The sequence below is a fragment of the Lissotriton vulgaris genome, chromosome 7, assembly GCF_964263255.1.
Source record: "Lissotriton vulgaris chromosome 7, aLisVul1.2, whole genome shotgun sequence".
Classification (NCBI taxonomy): domain Eukaryota; kingdom Metazoa; phylum Chordata; class Amphibia; order Caudata; family Salamandridae; genus Lissotriton; species Lissotriton vulgaris.
Window position 1 is genome coordinate 50004107 of NC_141695.1, and position 13856 is coordinate 50017962.

Here is a 13856-nt window from a genome sequence, read left to right on the forward strand (position 1 = left end):
ACTGAAACTCCACAATTATACTTTCACACCAAAAAAGCAGCAATAAGGATTATTCCAAAAAAGAAAAGAAAAAATGCGAAAACAAATAGGCACTCCATGTCCACTTTTACTGATGGCGGTGCACAGCTGTGCGTTGCTGCGCACTTCATTTTCGTTCCCTGGAATCTGAGCCATTGCTTAATAATCACAACGATAGTTTTTCCGAGGAACAGTTTGGCAGCAGCCCAGTAAAGGTTGGATTTCCGATAAATTGTGCAACCTGTTCCCGGAGGCGTGACAGGAAAAGAAGGATAAAAAGCCTCCATCTGTGGCGGGGCTTTGAGGCAGCAGAGACCCGTCTTGTCTGCACCACAGAGACCTGCGCTGGTGTTGAGTGAACCGTCGGTAAGTTGAAAAAATTGAGTTTTTTGTTGGTATTTTTGCACGTTTTCTCTATCTTCATTTTTTGTCGAATGCTAGTGCTGCAACTAACCCAAGGTTGGCTCAGTGGGATTAAGGAATCTATGTGTACATGAAGAGAGCAGACTGCAGGGGACCAGGACGCATGTGTTGACTGATTCCTTTGCCAACACACTCAGAATCACAACTAGGAAGTTAGGGCATGATAACTATCGAAGTGCTCCATAGAGCATCAATTTACGTCATGTTGAAGTTTTCCGCATAATGCAGTTAATGCTACAAGCATTAATCGCATGTACCTCATTTCATGTACTTGTTGATTTTGTGTCTATTACTTTGCATTTTCTTTTTTCTTTCTCAATAAAAATGATTTGAATTAAAAAAAAATGCTACAAGACAAGTAAATACTGTACCCACAAAATACAGAACGCAGATGGAGGTGCAAAGGGAAGTCCAGTGACGTCAACCATGTGACCTGCAGATGTTTGGTGTTCAGTGTGATGGTGTAGTTTGGCTCTAGCCTCCTGATTGGTATCGCATGAGGGGCTTCTCCTGAGGGCCAACTCTGAGTCCTCAGGACCCTGCCAATGCCAAAGACATGTACATGGTCAGAGTTGAATTCTCAGTAACTGGATAAGTTGGGTCTGATTTCCTAGGTTGCTCATGCGTTCAAGATCACATTTCAGATGGAACAAACAGCGCCACCAACACAAAACAAATCAGATGGGCACTGGACGTTGAAGAGCCCTTTATATGTTTCTTCTTTGCTCTGGGTAGCCTGTACTCTCTACAGTATGTCTATTCTTGCAAGCTGTACAATTCCCATGTTTATAAAAGCCTACTCACGGTTGAAGCCTGATGCTGGTGTCTCGTGTATTGAGATGGCCAGGGCACAGATGTACGACCTTTTCATTTAGCGCCGTGCAATTTGCGACACATTCCGAGGCGCAAATTGCGAGGCGCTAAATGAAATGTACAACAGTGTGTTCACACTGTTTTGCGATTCCCAATGGGGTCGCAAATTGCGAGGCTCATGAATATTAATGACCCTCTTGCGATTTGCGAGCCCATCGGGAATGACAGCCCTCCCAGGGATGGTGGCCTGCTGGGCTCAGCAGACCACCGTGTCTGGGACTGCTTTTTAATAACGCAGCTTTTCAATTTGTTTCTAAATGCAGCCCGTTTTCCTTTAGGTAAAATGGGATGCATTTAAAAACAAAACAAATGAAACGTTTCCGTTTCATTTTTTAAGGGCAGGTAGTGGTCCCCGGGACCTCTGCCTGCCCTTTAAACATTATTTTGCATGCATGTGCATAGGGGAAGGGGTATCCTGGGTACCCCTTCTCCTTTGCAAATGCATTAACACCTACTTAGAGTGGGTGGTAATTGCGAGTGTTTGCAAAACATTAGTACATTGTTTTCAGACTGTCTATTTGGAAGGGAACGCTACTACCAAATAGCGAGTCGCAAAACCTATTTAGCGAGTCGCAAAAAACCTGCGACTCGCAATATAGGCTATGTACATGACCCAATATGTTTTTGCATGCGTAAACAGGTTCGCAAACCCGTTTGCACATGCCACAACGGGTCATACATCTGGCCCCAGGTTCATTACGGCTTTGTCTGTATGATATGTGGCTGGTTAACGTGGGGACATTTTCCTCATTATGATGTTATCCACTTTCACAACATTTGGAAAAAGAATTCTTGATGTTGATTGATCCTTAATTGAAAGTGGTATGAATCTGGTGATAGTCACTTTGTTCACTTTCCTTCTTACTTGATGTGTTTGAGGATTCTGTTTGTACGAAATTCTTGCTGCAGTTGCATCTGGTCCTGAGTATCTGCCCATGAGGAATACTGAAAATTTAAAAAAGACATGGATGGACACAGCAAAGAAACACAATTAGACAGGCACAAAAACAGTAGAAGCTGGCAGGTACAACAGCGCAGCAGAGATGTGCCTGAATGTAAAAATAGGCGGTGCTGTGGTAGACCGGGTACATTGACAGGGTGGTCAGTCCTTATCTGTTGCAAAATGTTATAATTTTATCTCATACCAGTTAGGGTCTCAATTTAACACTGTGAGTAATGGATTCACCCTCAATACCCATGCTATTAACATTTACTGAACTTTAAAGAAGCACATTTTATGAAACAGATGCAGTGGCTGACAAATGTGTACATTGAGAGTGAGTAGCATTATCTGTGACTGATACATTTTGAACAACTGGACAACTATTTTCTCTAAAAGAGAACACTGTACAAACAAAAGGTTAACATTGTCCACAAAAAATATACTTGAGACCTGGCAGATGTTTTTTAATATATGAACATAACACATTATAAAGGCGCAGCTGAGGCCTATGAGAGTTTATCTGAGATGCTACCTTTACCCCACAGTCTGTATCCCACAGGTTCCCTCAGCGACCTGCCCACTACATCTGGGTGGTATGGGTATTCTTACCCTGTGTCCTTTCCGTTTTTTTAACAAAATTTCTGGGTCTCAGTTTCAAGCTGAGTCCCAAGATGGCTGCCAACACTTCCTGGTGAAGGGCTGGCAGTCAATCAAATTTTAGTGGGATTTGCGAGTCCACTGCAAGGACTTGCATCCCCAGACATCTAGGGCCCGATGTAGGTAAATTAGATTTACCGATTTTTAATTACCGAATTTTACCGATTCGGTAATTAAAAATCGGTAAATCTAAAGTGTGGATATGTAAGTATATCCAGATGTGCAAATACCGAATCGTTAACAATCGGTATTTACCGATTCTGTAAATACAGAATCGGTAATGGCCATTCATTCCTATGGCCTTCAAAGCCCATAGGAATGAATGGGCATTACCAATTCTGTATTTACAGAATCGGTAAATACCGATTCACACAAGGGTGCAGGGGGTGTCACTTTGACACCCTCTGCCACCCCCAAAACAGGCACGGGTGCCATGTGGTAGGCATACCTGCCCTAAGGGCAGGTCTGCCTGTCACATGGCATAGGTGTGCATGCACACATGTGCATGCACACCTGAATCGGTATTTTACCATCAAATTGGATTTGATGGTAAAATACCGATTCGTTAAGGCTCCTGGGACTCTGAAGAGTCCCACCTACATCGGAGAATTACCGAATCGGTAAAAATACTGATTCGGTATTTTACAGAATCGGTAATTTTACCGAATCGGTAAAATTACCGATTCTGTAAAATTGAGCCCCTACATACCATTTCAGGTATACCGGTCGGTAACGGCCGAAAATATCGATTTTCGGCCGTTACCGACCGACCTACATCGGGCCCCTATTTATTTATTATTTATTTATTTATGAGTTTTGTAGAGCGCACGGCTCTGTGGACGGCAACGGCAAAAACCAAGGAGTTAGTAGCTGGAGAACAGCCATGTCTTGAGTTTACATCTGAACTGAGATTCCATTTCAATCAGTCGAATACTCAATGGGAGGGAGTTTTAAAGGTTAGATGACACCACCGCGAAGGTTCTGCCTCCTTTTCTGGAGCCGAGGAAGCGGGGGGGTCGCAGGAGGCGGAGGTGGTTGGACCTAAGTGCTCGTGATGAGTGTACTAACTTCAGCCTACTTCTTAAGTATCCGGGGCCTTTCCCGTTCAAGGCCCTGAAAGTAAGGACCAGGGCCTTGAACTGAATGCGGGCGGGTATCGGAAGCCAGTGAAGATTCTTTAAGTGGAGGGAAATAGAGTGGCGGTAGGGCACATTAAAAATCAGCGTGGCTGCAGCATTCTGCACAATCTGCAGCCGGTGTAAGAGATAGGCGGGGGCGCCCACATAGAGGACGTTAGAGTAGTCTAGGTGGGAGGTAATGAGGGCATGAACGATCATTTTTAGAGAGTCCATGGGCAGGTATGGCGCGATTTTTCTTATCATACGCAACTTGCCAAAACAGGCAGAGGTCACTTTGTGGATTTGGATTTTATATGCAAACTCATTATCAATTCGGACGCCAAGGTTACGTGCCACTTTCACTGGAGATGGGGGGGATTCAGATCGTGAGGCCACCACATCGTCGATGGTAAAGGGGATTTTTGGTTAAAAAATAAAACCTCAGTTTTGTCAGTGTTTAACTTCAAGGTATTCAGTGTCATCCAAGAAACGATTCTAGAGAGGCAGGTTTTAAAGTTCACGTGTGTAGTGTCAGAGTGGTCTCTGAACATGAAAATAAGCTGAGTCTCATCAGCATATGAGACCACTCTGACTCCGTGAGCCTCTATTACATCTGCTAAGGGAGACAGATAAACGTTGAAAAAAAGGGGGCTGAGTGTCGATCCCCCGGGAACACCACAGCTAAGGGGTTTTTTGTCTTTGGAAAAAAAGGGTCGGCACCACACCTGTTGAGTTCTATCAGTCAGGAAGGATTTAATCCAGGCCAGAGGGGAGTCTCGTATCCGTATCTTGTGAAGCCGGTCTAATAGTATGGAGTGGGACGTGTCTAGGGAGATAGGCTTGAAAGTGCAGAGCCTAGATTCACTAGAGAGCGGGCACAGAGGGGTAGTCTTCTCCCCAGACCCCTCAGAGGGGTTGAAGGAGGAAAAAATATCAGAGATTTTATTGCGAAAAAAATCAGACAGACCATTACAGAGCTCTTGACTGGGTTCAGTAGGGCACGCCAGAGCCACTGGATTAGTGAAATCTTTCACAATTTGGTAAAGTGTTTTGGCCCAGTTGTCCGCAGTCTTTATTTTGGTGGCGAAATATTCTTTCGTAGCCAGTTGTCGGAGTTTGCAGAAATTTTTTAGAGCAGTTCTGTAGTTTACTTTCGCTGAAGGATCATAGTTGAGACGCCAAAGCCGCTCAAGTCTCTTACATTTACTTCTCTCTTCACGCAATGTCGGGGAAAACCAGGGGGCGGAGGGTTTAGCGCGTGCCGAAGTGTGAGGTTGGAGGGGGGCAATGGTGAATACGGCTGCAGAGCGATAACTATTAAACTTCTCAGCATCGGCATTAAGATCGTCCAAAGGCTGCCAATTGAGGTTGGCCATTGCGGGTTCAAGTGAGTCGCAAGTGACTTTGGTCCACTTTCTCCCCAGGATATCTGTTTTACTTAAAGCCGTGGGGGGGGGGGGAAGTTAGATTGAACGGGATTAAGAAATGGTCTGACCAGGTAGTGGGAAGAGAGGGGTAAGTGGTAAGAGCCGGCAGATTTGTGAATAGAAGGTCCAGAATACGGCCCGCCTTGTGCGTAGGGCCCTGAACTCTATGTTCCAGGTTGATGCCTGATATTTTTAAAGATGGATATATGAAAAAATACTGAATTAATTTACATCAAATCACAAAAAGCACACTTTCTTGACCAACATTTAGTTTTTTGCCAAATTTGGTCTAATTCTGTTCAGCAGTTCGGCTGTAGTTGTGTTAAAAATGTAAAAATCCCTATAGACTTAACCTGGGGAAAACACATTTTGGGAGCCCCGTTTTTCTTAGCCCCGGCTCGATGGATCACCCCAAGACATTCAATACTGCAGTCGAACCAAAAAGGGGAACTTTTGTGGAGATTTGTGATGTGGCACTAATGTTACTGCAAAACATAAAAGACGTTTCCTATTGAAACTTTGGTCCTAACTATAACTACCTCAAATTCACTTCAGCTCCTTTCTGGAAAGTTTTGGTGTGAGCCGTCAAGCAATGCCAAGTAAAATCGGATTCCCAAAAGCAAAGTTCCTCATGCATTTCCCATAGACTTCTTTAACCCCTTGTGCGCTCATGACGAGACCAGGCGGTCATGAGGCACAGCTCCACCGTGACACATGACGGCCTGGTCTCATCACGAGCACAGCGGCACAACGCTCACCCCCAGACACCCCCACACCATGGGGAAATTAGCCCAGCAGGGAAAAGGTTAAGCAGCACTACTGCAAGAACTGCTGAATGGAATTATACCAAAGTTGGCAGGAAGCTAGATGTTGGTGGGCATATTTTGCTTTTTTATGAATTGGTGTAAATTGAAAATTCATTCAGTAATTTGGGTAAAAAATATGTGTATATCTGTCTCTTTTCCATTGGGCCATCTCTCTCCCATGAGTGCTCAGACAGGATGCAATTAAAATTAGGTTTCTTGCAGCCATAACAGGACTCCAGGACTTCATATATAAAAAATATTATAAGGGGGCAGGATAGGGATACCATGCCCCCCTAGGCCCTCTGGGGGGAAGAACCGCGTTTTTTGCCATGATAACGTGGGATCCCAAAGTATCATGACAAAAGCACAAAAACAATGGCAGCAGCCATTATTTTTAATATATAAAGGCAATAGGTCATGATTAGAGGTTCCTGTCCCAGCAAATTATGGGCCCTGGTGACGCTATCTCACAGGGCAATGTATATTAATGAAGGGAAAGGGGTGTGCAGTCCCCTCCCTGAGCCAATTTCGGCCCGAAAGACCCCATCCTTCCAGAGGCTTACTTAATACCCAGGGACTTCATCTCCTGGTATGAAAAAATAAACAGAATGGGCAGGAACTATGGGACCCCCTCCCCGAGCATTAAAAAGGCCCCAGAGACCCCATCTCCTGGGCCATTACTTTCATTAAAAGCAAAGGGTCTTCCTCCAATTTTCCACCATTAATAACTTTACCCCCATTTGACAAATCTCTATGATGCTTCCAAGACCTATTCCTTCTTCTACATAGGCAGACAAAGGGATATTTTACAGTGATTGTTCAAGGAGGAGCAAAGATAAAAGGGCGGTCTCAATACACGTTTGGGCACCATTGCATTTTTCCATAGACTTTGTACTCACACGTAGCGTTTGAAAGCAAGGTCAGATTTCTAAGACATTTGCAAGGATTGTAGATCAAGGTGTGCAGATAATCATCTTTGGTGTTACAGACAAATATTTTTTACATTATAAGGCATTTAAACTTAGCGATAGCTGTAGTTAGGGTAATTTTGTGACTTTTTTCAGTTGTTTGTTGATGTACTGTAGAATGTGTTTATGTTTATGTTTTGTAAAGCGTATGCCCACCCTAAGTTTTCGGGGATACAGCCATGTCTTAGGTTTCTTCCTGAAGGAAAGTTTTTCCAGTGCTGTGAGTCTGGGTGGAAGATTGTTCCACAACTTCTGTACTATGTGTGCAAACGATCTTACTCCCTATTGCATCATTTTTACCATGGTTGTACTGAGAAAATGAAGATGTGAAGATCTCAAGTGTCTAGTTGGAACATAAGTGGTTACCGACTCTCTGAGCTTTACTGGGCCCTTGTTATGCATGGCCCTGAGAGCAATATAGAGGGATTTAATCTTAATCCTTGCCTCAGTTGGGAGCCAATGTAGCTGTATTTGGGGTTCTCTTGCAGAGAAATAACTAGGAACCAGTGGAAGGAGCCTTGCTGGCGCATTTTGCACAGTCTGAAGTCTCTTTATTACGTAAGTGGGTGCGCCCACATAAAGTGAGTTTCCATAATCCAGATGGGAAACTATGAGGGATTCAATTACCGTTTTCCTTAGATGCTCTGGGACCAATACCAGTATCTTCCTGAGCATTTGGGGTGAAGAGAAACAGATGCCAGACAGTTTATTTTCTTGGTGGTCCATTGCTAGCAAATTGCCCAACCAGATTCCCAAATTTTGTATCACTGGTTTGGGAACGGGGGTTGGGCATGTCAACAGGCCAGTTGATCAGAGGTCTGTTTATGGCCTGGATTCTAATAATCATTAATTCTGTCTTATTATCATTCAGCTTTAGGCGGCAGCTTGACATCCAGCGGCGCAATTTATCTAAACAGGGTGCCAAATGTTTATTTCCTGGATTTGGGCCTTCTGTAAGAGAAACAACCAGCTGGGTGTGCTCTGCATAGGAGACCACTGAAAGGTTAAAGTCCTGCACTAAGGTGGCAAGCTGGTGCACATATATATTGAATAACATAGGGCTGAGGGACACCTGTTGTAAAGCTGTCAGAGAGGCAGACTTTGTCCATGACTAGGTAGGAACTGTTTTTCAGATACGAAGTAGCCAATATAATGCTTTGACCTGACTTGCCACCTCGCAAAGTCTATCTCTTACGATCTTGTGATCCACTGTGTCGAATGCAGCACTTAAATCCAGTAGTAGGATGGTGTCTGAGCCTCCGTTATCCAGTATAGCTTTGAGCTCCTGTGTGACCCCCAGAAGTGCTGCTTCCGTACTATGGTGGGTATGGCTGCCCATCTGGGTTGAATGAAGAATGTTGTAATTTTCCAGAAAGTTTGCTAATGTCTTATTGGCATGTTTCTCTAGTACTTTTCCTACAAAAAAGAGTAATGAGATAGGTCATTAATTGGCAAGGATTTCTGGATCTAGGTGAGGTTTTTTCAATTGTGGCCTAATTACTGCATGCTTCCATTGCTTAGGGACCAATCCCGCCTCTAGTGAGAAATTAAGAAGCTCCATAAATGACGATAATATGACCTCTGCTACTTTGGATGAGGTATGTGGGGGAGTGGGATTTAATGGAGAGCTGGATTTGGTTGCCTTTCTAAGATTATGTATTGTCTCTTTGTTAAGCATAGGGAATTTCACTAGATTTGGAGGCAGTGGCAGATCCCTGCCCTTAGATACCTCCCTTAGCACAGGTGTGGGATTGATTTTAGAACTGATCATTAATATATTGGTCACTTTTTTTGTGGAAGAAGGATGCTATATCGTTGCATATTTCTTTTGTGGATTGGGGAACGGTGTTACTATCAAGTTGAGTGGATAGCATTTTAACCACTCCAAATAGTTATTTTGTGGAGTTCAAAGCATGAGTGATTTCTTCCTGATAGAATTTAGCCTGCGTTTTCTTTCTTTTGTCGTGATAGGATCTGATTGAAGCTTTATATTTTAATTTTGGTGCCCAGTCAAATTTCTTTCTCCAGTTTCTTTCTAATTTCTTGCAATGTTTTTATTGCAAAGAAGTCGTCATTGGACCAAGGGACTTGTTTTGTATGTGTTTTAGGTCTGGAGTATTTGCCATTGCTAGTACATAGTGATGGCAAGGCATTAGGTGATAGGCTAATGACTGCCTTTACAAAAGTTAGAGGCAACCATATTGTTTTTGGGTCCACTTTGAAGGATTTCTGCATTACGCCCTTAGATATAGATAAGTATTAGGTTTGATATTTTTCCCCACCTATAACTTCTTTTTAAAAGTGGTAATAGGTAGGAGATAGGATTTACAAGTTTCTATATATATTTTTTAAATGTACAGCACACCACAATGCTTCATTGGGAGTACTGCGATACAGGAACTTAATTACAAAACAAATATGTAAAATAATTTAAAATACACTGTACTAAACTATATTTTACAAATATAGTGTAGTACAGTGTACTTCTTATTTTCAACATATTCAAATATTTTTAAAAAGTCTACAGTGGTGTGGCTCACTGGTTAGAGGCGGCAGGCCCGGGAGCAGAGAACGTCCCGGGACCAGGGTTCAATTCCCGACGCGGCAGGGTCGTGGACCAGGGTCAACGGACTCGATAATTCTCGCCTCGGTGCCTACTCTAACCAGGGATAACACTCGGCAACTCTGGGCATTAAGCTTGCCTCATCTCTTCAACTGCCCCCCACAGACGCCGGGGATGCCTGGCTTCACCTTGGAGCTACCCAATAGGGACCATCTCACAGGGAAAGCCAGGACGGGTTCCCCAGCGGTCTTCAGCGCCAGGACGCTTACGGGCAACAGTGTGCTTTACAAATCCAGCACATTTACATTTACATTTACACATTACTGCCATATTATCGATGTACTTAAAAAACTCAAATAAACAGTTCTACCTAAATTGTTAAAAAAATCTTTAGAAAAGTATAAATAAATTTCTCTAAATATTACCATATTAATAATGTGTAAATAGGTAAGAAACAACAATAAAACCTAGTAATTACTTTAATTTAAGACCCTATGCCAGAATGGTGTGAAACATAGAATGCAGATCACAACCAAAATATATTTAAAATTACATGGTTGCCTTTTATGTTTGGTAAACACAGTCATCAGCCAATTGCATTTGGCCTTCTCATCTGCATGTGGGGTAAGGTTAAATTACCGTGGAATATTGTGGCACATTATATAATTAAGTATTCTAGAACTTATAAGTTTAACACTACCTACACTATTCACACATACTACCAATAATTACTATTGACATATCACAATGCACATTCCAGCCAAATTACATCTGTGTATGTGCATGCAGTTTCACACCACATATGTTTCAATCACCACACTTCACACTAAGCCACTCCAGTCTACACTATTGCACTCTGCACAATTCTACTCTACGACACTCTACTCTATGCCAATACATGATATGCTAATCCATTGTAGGCTACTCCTCCCTACCCCTCTCTACCCCACTCTGGGTTTCACTACTCAAGTCTACACTTCTCTGCTGTATTTTCCACTCTACGTAACTCCAGTGTGCCTTTTCCACTGTACACCACTACAATTTACCTCACTCCACTGTGTGCCACTTCAGTATTTGATACTCTACTGTACCCCACTCCACTCTATGATACTCCAATGCAAGACTTTCCACTCTACGCCACTCGACTCTACCCCTTTCCTGTGTATGCTACTCGACTGTATGCCACTCCACTCTATGCTACTTTACTGTATGCCTCTCCATTCTACGCAACTCTCCTTTACCCCTTTCCACTGTGTGCTATTCTACTCTATGTCATTCCACTACACACTACTCCAGTGTACATATTCCACAGTACTTCAGTCCAGTCAACTGTACCTCACTCGAGTCTACGCCAGTCCATTTACTCCACTCTACACAACTACACTCTATGCCACTACACTCCACTCCAATCTATGCTATTCACTGTTGAGCAGTCTACTCCAACTCACTACATGTTACACAATTACCCTGTACACCACTCCACTGTATGCTATACCACTGTATGTAGCTTTACTTTACAACTCTCAAGAATATGTAACATCACTGTATGCCACCACACTGTATGCCAATGCAGGCTACACTATTCTATTTTATTGAGCTTCACTGTACAACACTCCACCCTATGCTTTTTCATTCTACATTACTCAACTCTGCACTATTCTACTGTACGTAACTCCAGTCTATGCAACTCAACTCAACACTATTTCACTCTATGCTACTCTACATTATGGCACTTCACTGTACACCACTCCACTATATGCTATTCAACTCAATGCCACTACAGTCTATACCACACCACTCTACACCACTCCACTATATGCTATTCCACTGTAAGGCACTACACTCTATTCAATACCACTCCACTTTACCCCACACTACTTTTTGCCACTGCACTCAATGCTATTTCACTGTATTCAACTATACTCTGCACCACTCTACTGTATGTTATTTCAGTCTACCATACTTTATTGTACTACACTGGTCTATGCCACATTACTCTTCTCACTGCCACTTCACTGTACGCCTCTCTACTCTACAATACTCGCTTTTGCAGTTCTACTCTGCACCACTCTACTGTATGGCTCTTCACTCCATATTATTTGACTGTTTGCCACACCATTCTATAACACTCCTTAGGACAGTATTACACTGTAAACCACTCCACTCTACGCCACTCAACTATATGCCACTTCACTTTACGCTATTGCTCTATGCCACTGCACTCTATGCCACTTCAATGTAATCCATTCCAATCTATGCCACATCACTGTATGTCACTCCACTCTCCGATACTCCACTCGATACTATTACACTGTACGCAACTCTACTCTACAGCACTAGACTGTATAGTAATCTACATCATTTTACTGTACACAACTCCAGTCTATGCTACTCCACTGTACGCCACTACATTGTACAGCACAACACTCTACTCTATTCCACTGTGTACCACTCTACTGTAGGACACTCCACTGTACGATATTTCACTGCATGCCACTCAACTGTTTGATTGGTTCCACTCTACACAATTATATTGTACATCATTCCAATCTACGATATTCCACTGTGTGCCACTCCACTGAACACTACTCCACTATACGCAATTCTACTGTACACCACTCTACTATACAACAATGCATTCTACGCTGTCCACTGTATACCACTCCACTCTACGACACTCCAGTGTATGCCACTCCACTCTAAACCACTCCATTTTATGATATTCCATTGGATGGCACTCTACTCTATGGCACTCCACTGTATGTTAATCCACTTAAATTGCGCTTCTGTATACCACTCCAGTCTACTCCTCTCCATAGTATGCAACTCCACCATACTCTATTCCACTGTACACCACTAATCTTTAGCTTCTCCACTGTACACCACTACACTATGTGCCATTCAACTGTACATCACTCCTCTGTATGCCATTCAGCTACATGCCACTACAATCAATTCCACTTGACTGTATGTCACTCTACTTTATTTAACGTCACTATATGGTATTCCACTGAATGCCACTCCACTGCACACTTATCTACTCTGCTCCACTCTATGACACTCCACATTATGACACTCCATTCTGCACTATTTTATTGGACTTCACTCTCCTTCTCTCTATGCCACTCCACTCTATGATACTCTACTTCAATGTATACAATTCCTCCCTACAAATCTTCAATGTAAGCCACTCCACTGTACGCTATAGAAATTTGAAGGTAATGGATACATTATAAATGAACACTATAACTGTAACTTTAGAATTTCTAATGATTGTGCAGTTTAAGTATGGTTTCTTTGGAATAAAGTATTTAACTAAGCTGTTCCCCTCTTTCCCACTCCAATGTAGGGCACTCCAGTCTATGTCACTCCAATGTATGCCACTCCACTGTACGCTACTTTACTTTATCCTATTCCACTCCACACCACTCCAGTGTACTCCACTCTACACTATTTCACAGTACATCACATTTGCTCTTTAGCACTGGTCCGCAGTGGTAAAGTACGCAGAATCCTAAGGTGAGCAAAAATGAAGTCAGCCAAACAGGAGAACAGGAGGCCAAACATCAGGGGGAGGCACACCAAGGTACACTTTGGATGTTTTCTGTGTTATGCCTTAACTATAGGTTAGTATTAGGCTTGGTAATTTTCCCAACCTATTATAACTTCATTAAAGTGGTAATAGGTGAGTAAAATTATTCCTAAGTTTGTAAATGTTAGAATTGGGATCTCTGGTTGGCTAAGGCTTGCGCCAAAGCCAGACAGAGACCACCACTCTAGTCAGGGCAAGGAAGTTACACTGCAAAGATAACTCCTGCTCACCCCCTTGGTAGCTTGAAACAAGCAGTCAGGATTATCCAGAAGGCAATGTGTAAAGCGTTTGCGCAACACGCACACAGCCACAACATACTAGGCACACCACAAAAGGAACTCCATACAAAAATAGCCTATGTATTATCATAAAACACATTAGAATAGTAATCACACAATATACACTGCACCAACTGGCACTGGGCCATATTTACAGGGATTATATACACATGACAGGGCCACTTGGACA

At 42.8% G+C, this 13856-nt stretch overlaps 1 long non-coding RNA gene across 1 annotated transcript in view; it reads left to right on the forward strand.

The window, feature by feature from the left end:
* Nucleotides 1-320: 320 nt before the first annotated feature.
* The window catches only part of LOC147700699 (uncharacterized), a 51388-nt gene continuing 37852 nt past the window's right edge, over nucleotides 321-13856 (forward strand). Inside the window, exon 1 of the long non-coding RNA XR_015297406.1 lies at nucleotides 321-384. This is a non-coding gene — a long non-coding RNA (uncharacterized LOC147700699). The remainder of the gene's footprint in view (nucleotides 385-13856) is intronic.